Consider the following 9,125-nt stretch of genomic DNA (forward strand, 5'->3'; position numbering starts at 1 on the left):
CCCTCCCTCCCCCCCCCCCTCTCTCCCCCCTCCCCCTCCCCCCCTCCCCTCCCTCCGCCTCCCCTCTCCCCCTCCCCCTCCCTCTCTCTCTCCCCCCTCTCTCTCTCCCCCTCTCTCCCTCCCCCTCTCCCTCTCCCCCTCCCCCTCCCCTCCCTCCCCCTCCCTCCCTCCCCCCTCCCCCTCCCTCCTCCCCCTCCCCCTCCCTCCCTCCCCCCCCTCCCTCCCCTCCCCTCCCTCCCTCCCTCCCCCTCCCTCCCTCCCTCCCTCCCCCTCCCTCCCTCCCTCCCTCCCTCCCCCTCCCTCCCTCCCTCCCTCCCTCCCCCTCCTCCCTCCCTCCTCTCCCCTCCCTCTCTCTCTCCCCCTCCCTCTCTCTCTCTCTCTCTCTCTCTCTCCCCCTCTCTCTCCCCCTCTCTCTCTCTCTCCCCCCCTCTCTCTCTCTCTCCCCCCCCCCTTTCCACCCACCCATCCCCCCCCCTTTCCACCCGAGGGAAAGAAAGACCAACACTCACATTCAGAATATTTATTGCAGGTGACGAACATGTCTTCAAAACGGATTCCTGCAAATAGCCGAATAAATGTTCGGATTTGGAGAAGGTAAGATATTGCCCGGAATTCTCTCTCTTTTCTCCCCCCCCCCCCCCCCAAACAACGCCTTTATGAACGTTCAACTTTCCGGTGTTGGAGAATTGGAGCTCGATGGAATCTTCTGGATGATTATTCATCGGTTTCTAACGTGTTGGTATTTTCCTAGTTAAAATTCCCACCACACCAGGTTAGAGTCCCAACACTTCCTCAGGTGATTGTGAGCGTCGCTCCGAAGCTAGTGCTTCCAATTAACCTGTTGGGACTCTAACCTGGGTGTTGTGTGATTTTTAACTTTGTACACCCCAGTCCAACACCTGCAACTCCAAATCATGGTATTTTCCTGGTTTTTTTTTGCCAGGGTGTGCGAGATACTCCTGACGGTCAGCGTCTCTGCCTTTTGGATCGCTGCATTGAAGCTAAATATGAAAAGTCGAGCTAACAGAGGGGATGTCCTCAACACACAAACCCGAGAAAGGCAGGGGAAGAGTTCAGTGCAGGAGGGGTAATTCCGTGCGTTGGCCAGAGCGGTCGGAGTTGTAAGAATTATTTGAGTCAGGCGGGGCGACAGTCGGGGAACGCCAGAAAAGAAATTTCTCAACATTTCCCCCACTCCAGTGAGGCCTCGGAGTTGAGAGAGATGCGGGTGAAGACGTGGAGTGATGATGTATTGATGATGTGTGTATATATTGTATTGATGATGTATATATTGATGTGTGTATATATACAATTATATTGTATTCATTGATGTGCTGTGTGCAACATGCACAGTCAGATGCATGGGGGGGGGGGGGGGGGGGAGAGGAGGGTAGAAGAGAATGGCGATGCTGAAACTGTGTGGGTTATTGGGCTTTTTTTTAAAAAAACATAGTGTAGCACTTCCTCATCGTCGGGAGAATGACGAAGCGGAGGCAACCCAGTGCCAAACGGGCAGGAGGACAATGTGACTGTGTGTAAAACATGGAGACAGCCGTCTGTGGCAAACAAGAGCAGAAAGCAGTTTAGACCAGCCGGAAAACAGGAAAAGGAAACGCAGTCAGCAAGGGTGCTGGAAGGCGGGGTCAACAGATGTGGAGCATGATAGATCACAGCTGGGTCAGACAGCATTTCCCAGGAGCAGGAATGTCATTGTGTACCAGCCTTGGGAGGGGAGGGGGGGAGACCCGGAAGAAAAAGAGGGTAAGTGGGATGGTGATAGGTCAGGGCTGATGGTGATGGGTTTGTGTGTTGGGTACATTCTAGTAGGAAGTGCTTTTCTGCATCATCACTTTATCTACCATGTCTTCCAATATTTCCCTCCACTCCCAATTGCACACTTTCCCAGACACTGCTGTCCCAGTCTCGCTGTTGGAATGCCACGCTGTTCATTGCCTGGCCTGGCTGGATTTATTGGTTTAAAAACCATGACTGCAGATGCTGGAAACCAGATTCTGGATGAGTGGAAAGAGCACAGCAGTTCAGGCAGCAGTAAAATCAATGTTTTGGGCAAAAAGCCTTTGGGTCGAAAGTAAATGTCAAATTTCGGCCAAGAATCTGTGTCCTGCTACAGATTCAGGAACATGTGAGAATCGAGATTCCGCTGGGAAGGCAAGAAAACCTTCAGATGCTTCACTTTCTAGTCCAGACCAGCTTCAGTGTCACATTCAATAGCTGAGTGTGGAGAGGTCACATCTCTAATTGTCATGCTCTTTAACAGCCAATATTGTAAAAAAGAATAAACATTCTTTCATAAAACTGCTTTTTTTTGAGTGGCTAGATTTTGTAAGAAACACAGAAATTGCAGGAGAAACTTAAGAGGTCTGGCAGCATCTGTGGAGAGAAAACAGAATCAAGGTTTCGGGGTCCAGTGACTTCTTCAGAACTGATGGTTATTGGGGAAAGGTAATATATGCTGAAGATAAGGGGTGGCTGCTGGTGTAAAGGAGTAAAGAGGTGGAGAGGGAACCTGGGGGGGAGGGGGGAAAAGAGAGAGAGAGGAATAAAAAACAGATGGGTGGCCAATGGGCTGGATATTAGTAGTGAGCCAGGGAGAGTGAGGAGCTTGTAATAGGGACTGAAAACGGGTTGGTCATGCTGGAAGTTGATGATGGGGCTGGGGTGTGGGCAAAGACCACTGAAGGCATGAATTTGGGATCTTTTGAGGGACACACAGCAGAGGAAAGGAGGAGTGGGTCTTCGGGAGGAGGGCTGGGTCACTGCTGGGGCGAACATGGGAGGGAGAGGGGCTTGGAGCTAGTGAGATGGGCACTGGGAAGGTGGATCTGTTCTGGGTGAGAGAGTGGCTGGAGAGTGGATCACAGCGTCACTATTAGGGTTAGGTCCATGGCTAAGGGTGGGAGGGGGAGAGGATTATTGCTGGGACAGTGGGTCATTGCTGAATAAGGAAGCCACTTCCGTGGAAAGGTTTTATTTTTGTGATGGGAGTTCCACTGTGAAGATAGGCTGTTTTCAGTTATGGTGCAGTCAGTTAGGCCAACATTTATTGTCCATCTCAAATACCCTTCAGGAAGCTGATAGCGAGGTGTGTTCTTGAACATTGCAATCTCTGTATTTTAGTCCACTCACAGTGACATTAGTGAGGGAGTTCCCTGGTAGGGACCCTAGCAACAGAGAAGGAATTGTGACACACATCCAAGTTCGTGTCATGTATCACTTGGAGGGGAGAGGTTCATTGCACTGTGGGGAGATAGAAGGTCACAACAGAGGGAGAGAGTCATTGCAGCATAGATGGTTCTTGTCCTTCTGGGTGGTTAAACGTTAAGTCACACTAATCACCCTTAGACAGATATGACCAGTAGCAATTTAACTGAGGGTAATCATGCCTCATGTGAGGGGAGAGTTTAAGAATGAGAATCCATCACAGTAACCTCAACCAGTGTGGGAATTGAACTCCTGCTGTTAAGTATTATTCCACATCCTAAGCTTGCTATCCAGCTAATTGAACTAACTGACCCTTATAATTCTAGATGGTAGAAGTCTCTGGCTTAGAAGGTGTAGCTGAAGGAGCCTTGGTGATTGTGAACCTAGCTATCATTGTGTAGCAGTGGTGGAGGGAGTGAATGTGTCAAATGAGGGGTTTGTGAAGTGGACTAATCCATCATGGGTGGTGCTGAGCTTCTTGAGTGTTAATGGAGCAGGCAAGTGGACAGTATTGCGTCATACTCCTGACCTTGTGGGTTGTAGATAGTGGACAGTCAGTGATTGGTTACACACCACAATTTCTAGCCTATCATCTGACCTTGTAGTCAGCTGACCCAGTCAAGTTTCTGGTCAGTGATAGTTTCCATGATAGAAATGGTGGGCTATTCACTAATGTTAAAGCGATATGAATGCCAAAGGTAGATGGTTATATTCTAATGTAAAATTGGAGATAATCACTATCTGGCATTTGTAAGACATGAGTGTCAATTGTAATGGTCAACCAAAGTCTGAATGCTGTCCAAGCCTAACTGCAGAGGATGAGAGTTTCATTGCACTGTGGGGAGACAGAAGGTCAGAGGGACAGAGTTATTGCAGCATAGGAAAGCCATTACAGAAACTGAATATCTGTTTCATGTGTGTGGGAAAAAATTTGCTAACGATAGGCCCACAAAATCAAAATTGGCCAAACTGTACCAGAACACCCAGAATTCCCAAGCAACTCACAAGCTGAATCAGATAGCACAGAGACAAGGGACTACACTTTAAACTCCCATGGACAATGACAGAGCACCACAGATATCTCAAAGCCCCAAGGGCAGTTTCATAACCCAGCAATACCAAAGCCACACAAAAAGCAGGTCAGACAGAGAGGCACCAGCAAGGACATGCTCCAGGCACAGGACAATGGAAGCACCTCACCCCTTCAGAGGAGACATTAACACCTACATGTGAAGAGGAATGGAACCGTTGATACGGTCAGGATGTTGCATTGTATGAAGGAACAGGACATTCATCCAATATTTGTTTTCCAATTAGTATCCAATTAGCATTATTATAAAACTGGTCTCATCCTCAGCTCTGGGAAGAGAAATCTGATCTACCTATACAGGCTGTCAGTTCTGTGTCAGCTGGTCTGTTTTCTCTTCCAGCCATATCACTTGCAATAAACTGTTTGTCAATTTCACTTCGAGCTGCGTTTTGTGATCTCTAACCTATTGGGCAAATTTCTCTGACAATGTGGTATGCTGAAAGGCTGTGCACTTCAAGGTGAAAACAACTTGCAGCAGAGGTTCAATGCCTATTGCAAGTTATAGGTATACTGTGTCCTAATTAAGTTGAGAGTGTGGTGCTGGAAAAGCACAGCCGGTCAGGCAGCATCTGAGAAGCAGGAGGATCAATGTTTCAAACATAAGCTCTTCATCAATAAGCTTTTCCTAATCAGGAAGAGCTTATTCCTGATGAAGAGCGTACACTTGAAACGTCGATTCTCCTGCCTCTCGGATGCTGCCTGACTGGCTGTGCTTTTCCAACACCACACTCTTGACTCTGATCTCCAGCATCTCCCAGTGTCCTAATAAATGCATTTTCTCAACTCTCCCCATTGCCATGAAAAAAAAATGCCTGCACCTTCATTCCATTCACCAAGTTATCAATACACACAGTCAATGAAGAACATCAGTATGCACGAACAAATAAATTTTCATCAGTCCCAGTTTTCTCTAAAGCATTCAGGACTTTTAATGGCAATGGGGTGAGTTGGTGTGAGCAATGCATCAGGTGGCTGCTCAGTCCTGGGATGCTATTCCTTCTTCAGTGTTCTGTTTGTATTTGTTGAAGAAAACTTTTGAACTCGGACTATGCAAACTGCTCTGGATTAGTGGTGCTGGAAGAGCACAGCAGTTCAGGCAGCATCCAACGAGCAGCGAAATCAACGTTTCGGGCAAAAGCCCTTCATCAGGAATTATTCCTGATGAAGGGCTTTTGCCCGAAACGTTGATTTCGCTGCTCGTTGGATGCTGCCTGAACTGCTGTGCTCTTCCAGCACCACTAATCCAGTATTTGGTTTTCAGCATCTGCAGTCATTGTTTTTACCTATGCAAACTGATCGTTTATTACACGATATATCATGGGGAATTCACCGTCCTAACTGTGGCTCGGTGTTATTCCAAAGTACATCAGTATACTACAGGATTATGTTGAGAAAACAGATAGGAGCTGATCATTAATTACACAGTTTGGCATGCTTACAAGTTGGTACTAAATTAGAGGTTAGTCATTAAGTTCAAAACTAAAGCACTATTATACATTCTACAAGTGGACAGATCAAATGGCATCACCACCTGCTCTAGTTACACAGATTGCTAACACTAAGCAGAGATATCCCTAATTGGCTGAATGACTGTGAAGAGGCAGTAACTAGAGAAGAGAGGGTGACTAACTGGAAGGTCTATGTCAGCTTGACTAGTTCTATAGCCTGCACTGATCATTCAGCAAAGGGAGGAGACACTATCTTGAAAAGGAAGATAAGGACAACCTTTCACATTAGCTCATAGTAAGGAATGCACAGCCAGCAAAGTCCTGGCTGGGGACACAAAATGGAACTCTCAGCCGAATCAGGAAAATGGCCTCCAGGCAAATAATGTTAACTTTTCCCCAACAGTATTAATGGACTGTATGCACATAACAACTGATTGTCCTTGCTGCATAGCTTACTCTAAGTGCTGCATTGCATGTATCACTGTACAAAGTGACCCCACTCGCCTTAGTCCCACACTTGTCATCACTAGTTGTTTGTTTCAAGTAACAGCAGTTTCTGTGCAGACCGGTGCAAAGTCACTCCACACGATGATTCGAAAAACTCAGCCCCTCAAAGGCACATGCGGGAAAATTACACAGCGCAAGAGGACAAATTACGTGTGAGCTCAATGCAACGGGAAGAATAGAGATCTGGAGTTCTGAATAGTAGAAATCTCTGTTAAAATATGTCTAAAGTTACACAGGTCAGAAGAGGTTCAGTGTTAGCAATTTTTGCAAAGGTTTGTAGATGAGGTTGATGAAAAATATGTCAGTTTGCTCGCTGAGATGGAAGGTTTGTTTTCAGATGTTATCATACTAGATAACATCATCAATGAGTGCTCTGGTGGTATGTCCCACCTCTCTCTTTTTCTCAGTGTTTTGCAGGCCACTTGGACTTTGACTGTTAAACTAAGCCATGTTGTGTGCCTCAATACCACTGCATCTTCTTAGCAATGAGTTTGCAATTTTGTTTTTGTTCATGGGACTTGTGCATAACCAGGTAAAAGCTAGGTAAAAGCAATGACTGCAGATGCTGGAAGCCAGATTCTGGATTAGTGGTGCTGGAAAAGCACAGCAGTTCAGACAGCATCCAGCAAGGCAAACATTCATTGTCCATCCCTCCAAAAGATTAGATGTTGATGATATGATGATCAGGCCAGAACGTTGCTCGGTAGTTCACTGCTGCATTGCTCTCATACCTGTTGGCCAGTGAACCTTGGGTACAGCTGTCGTCTTGTCAGGAGCTGGGTGAGGTCCTTTGGCTGTCATGACCTGTATACCTCAGGCATCTTAAATAGCTACCTTTCTTTGCTCAACCAAGATTCATCTGGCTGGCTTTCCCTAGCACTGATTGGTGCTGGCAATGCACAGCTACCCGTTCCTGGGAAAATATTCCTTCTCCAGAAGTGCTATTCAGTTTGCATTTATTCTGTAGTTGCAAATGCAACTGTTTGTTCTTGGGACATAAACAACACTTCAAGTACTGCCTGATTCTAGATTCTGAACATGGTTTCTCCCACTGTGTCTCCATGTCCATAGATTAGCAGACTATCTATGACAGCTTCCACTAAGGGAAGGTGACTAATTATCTCATATTGCCTGCATTGATATGATTCCAAAGCAGTGGAAATGCCAAACAGTTCACACAATCATCTGTATCTCTCAAAGTTCAACCAAAGCGTAGTTTGGAAACCTGCTGATTTCATCCACCTTCACTTGTAAGTAACTATCTTCCGAAATAAGGGTAGCAGTGCCCTAGCAAGTGAGTGCAAAATGTCTTTGATAGTTCGCATTGGGTAGTGAAATCTAATCAAAATGCTTAGATATATGCATACTGGCAGATTTCCAGGTTTCGTTCACTGCTACCGTGCTGCTCTGCCAGAGTTTTCACTTCCTTGTCCTTACTTCTCTCTCTTGACTTTCGGGATGACTTGAGGGCATTCCTCAGAGTTGGTCTTACAGTCTCAGCCACTTTGAGTGGTTTATAACTTCTCACAGTATGACTGACTGAAAGAAATCATAGCAGTGAATATGAAGATTTAAGTAGATATGAGTGCTTCATGCAACATCAGGAACGTCATAAACCTGTCAGAAATGATTCAGGGTGAAGACCCAAAAATCTTCATATTCACCAGGAAGAGATTCAACAATCTGTAGCAACATCTTTGTCATCTTTTCTGATCTATTTAGCACTCAGTGGCTCAGTAGCTTGTGAAACATTGTAAATCTCTTCCGGCAAATTCAAACTTTTACACCAGTTTCAATCGCGAAATAATAATCTTTGCTTAATGTCCACTAACTGGAGCTGCAGATCATTTTTCTTCTCATTGTGTTGCGCTTGCAGGATGAGTAGCATTCCAGCTATTGACCCAACTTTATCTTTGAGGACTTCATTTTTGGGTCTTCACCCTGAATCATTTCTGACAGGTTTATGAAGCTCCTGATGTTGCATGACGCACTCACATCGACTTGAATCTTCACATTCACTGCTATGATTTCGTTCAGTCGGTCATACTGTGAGCAGTTATAAGCCACTTATCACCATCAGACTGAAGGTGCCAGCCTATTCTATGGTGTCAAGTTTCATCAGAATCATCATCTGACACCTCCCCAGTCTTGCTTTCATTCTTTCTTGCATGCAGAGTGACTCAGCTTCTTCAAGTTGAGGCATTGTTTTACCACACTGGGCTAGCCTCCTTTTCCTTTGTGTGGTGCTGTCACAGTGCAGTGTATATTCTATACCCTGGAAGAATGTGAGGACTGCAGATGCTGGAGAGTCAGAGTCAAACAGTGGGGCACAGCCGGTCAGGCAGCATCCTGGGAGCAGGAGAGTCGATGTTTGAGGAATAAGCCCTTCACCCTGACTAAACCTGTGCTGTACCGGGCAGGACGATCGCTGAGAGTCTCGCACTCCTCAGGGATACGATCGCCTACGTGCAGGACAGAGGGTTGGACACCTGCCTGGTCAGCCTGGACCGGGAGAAAGCCTTTGACAGGATATCACACAGGTATATGAGAGATGTTCTCTCCAAAATGGGCTTTGGGGAGGGAATCTGCAATTGGATCAGACTGCTCTACACCAACATTGTCAGTGCAGTCTCAATCAATGGGTGGGAATCAGATAGCTTCCCTGTAAGATCTGGAGTCAGGCAGGGCTGCCCTCTCTCTCCCGCCTTGTTTTTGTGCTGCATAGAGCCATTTGCCGAGTCCATCAGGAAGGATGCGAGCCTGAGAGGGGTGACAATTCCTGGCAGCGGGTGCCTGCAGGTTAAGGCCTCCCTGTACATGGATGACATCGCCATTTTCTGCTCGGATCCGCTGTCCGT

The 9,125-nt window shown here is 46.6% G+C and overlaps 1 long non-coding RNA gene across 1 annotated transcript in view; it reads left to right on the top strand.

Moving 5' to 3' along the window:
- The window catches only part of LOC140454966 (uncharacterized), a 1,873-nt gene extending 505 nt beyond the window's left edge, over window positions 1–1,368 (top strand). Inside the window, exons 2-3 of the long non-coding RNA XR_011952749.1 lie at window positions 530–594; window positions 944–1,368. This is a non-coding gene — a long non-coding RNA (uncharacterized lncRNA). The remainder of the gene's footprint in view (window positions 1–529; window positions 595–943) is intronic.
- Window positions 1,369–9,125: the final 7,757 nt, after the last annotated feature.

This window comes from Chiloscyllium punctatum, chromosome 30, assembly GCF_047496795.1.
Source record: "Chiloscyllium punctatum isolate Juve2018m chromosome 30, sChiPun1.3, whole genome shotgun sequence".
In the NCBI taxonomy this organism is placed as follows: domain Eukaryota; kingdom Metazoa; phylum Chordata; class Chondrichthyes; order Orectolobiformes; family Hemiscylliidae; genus Chiloscyllium; species Chiloscyllium punctatum.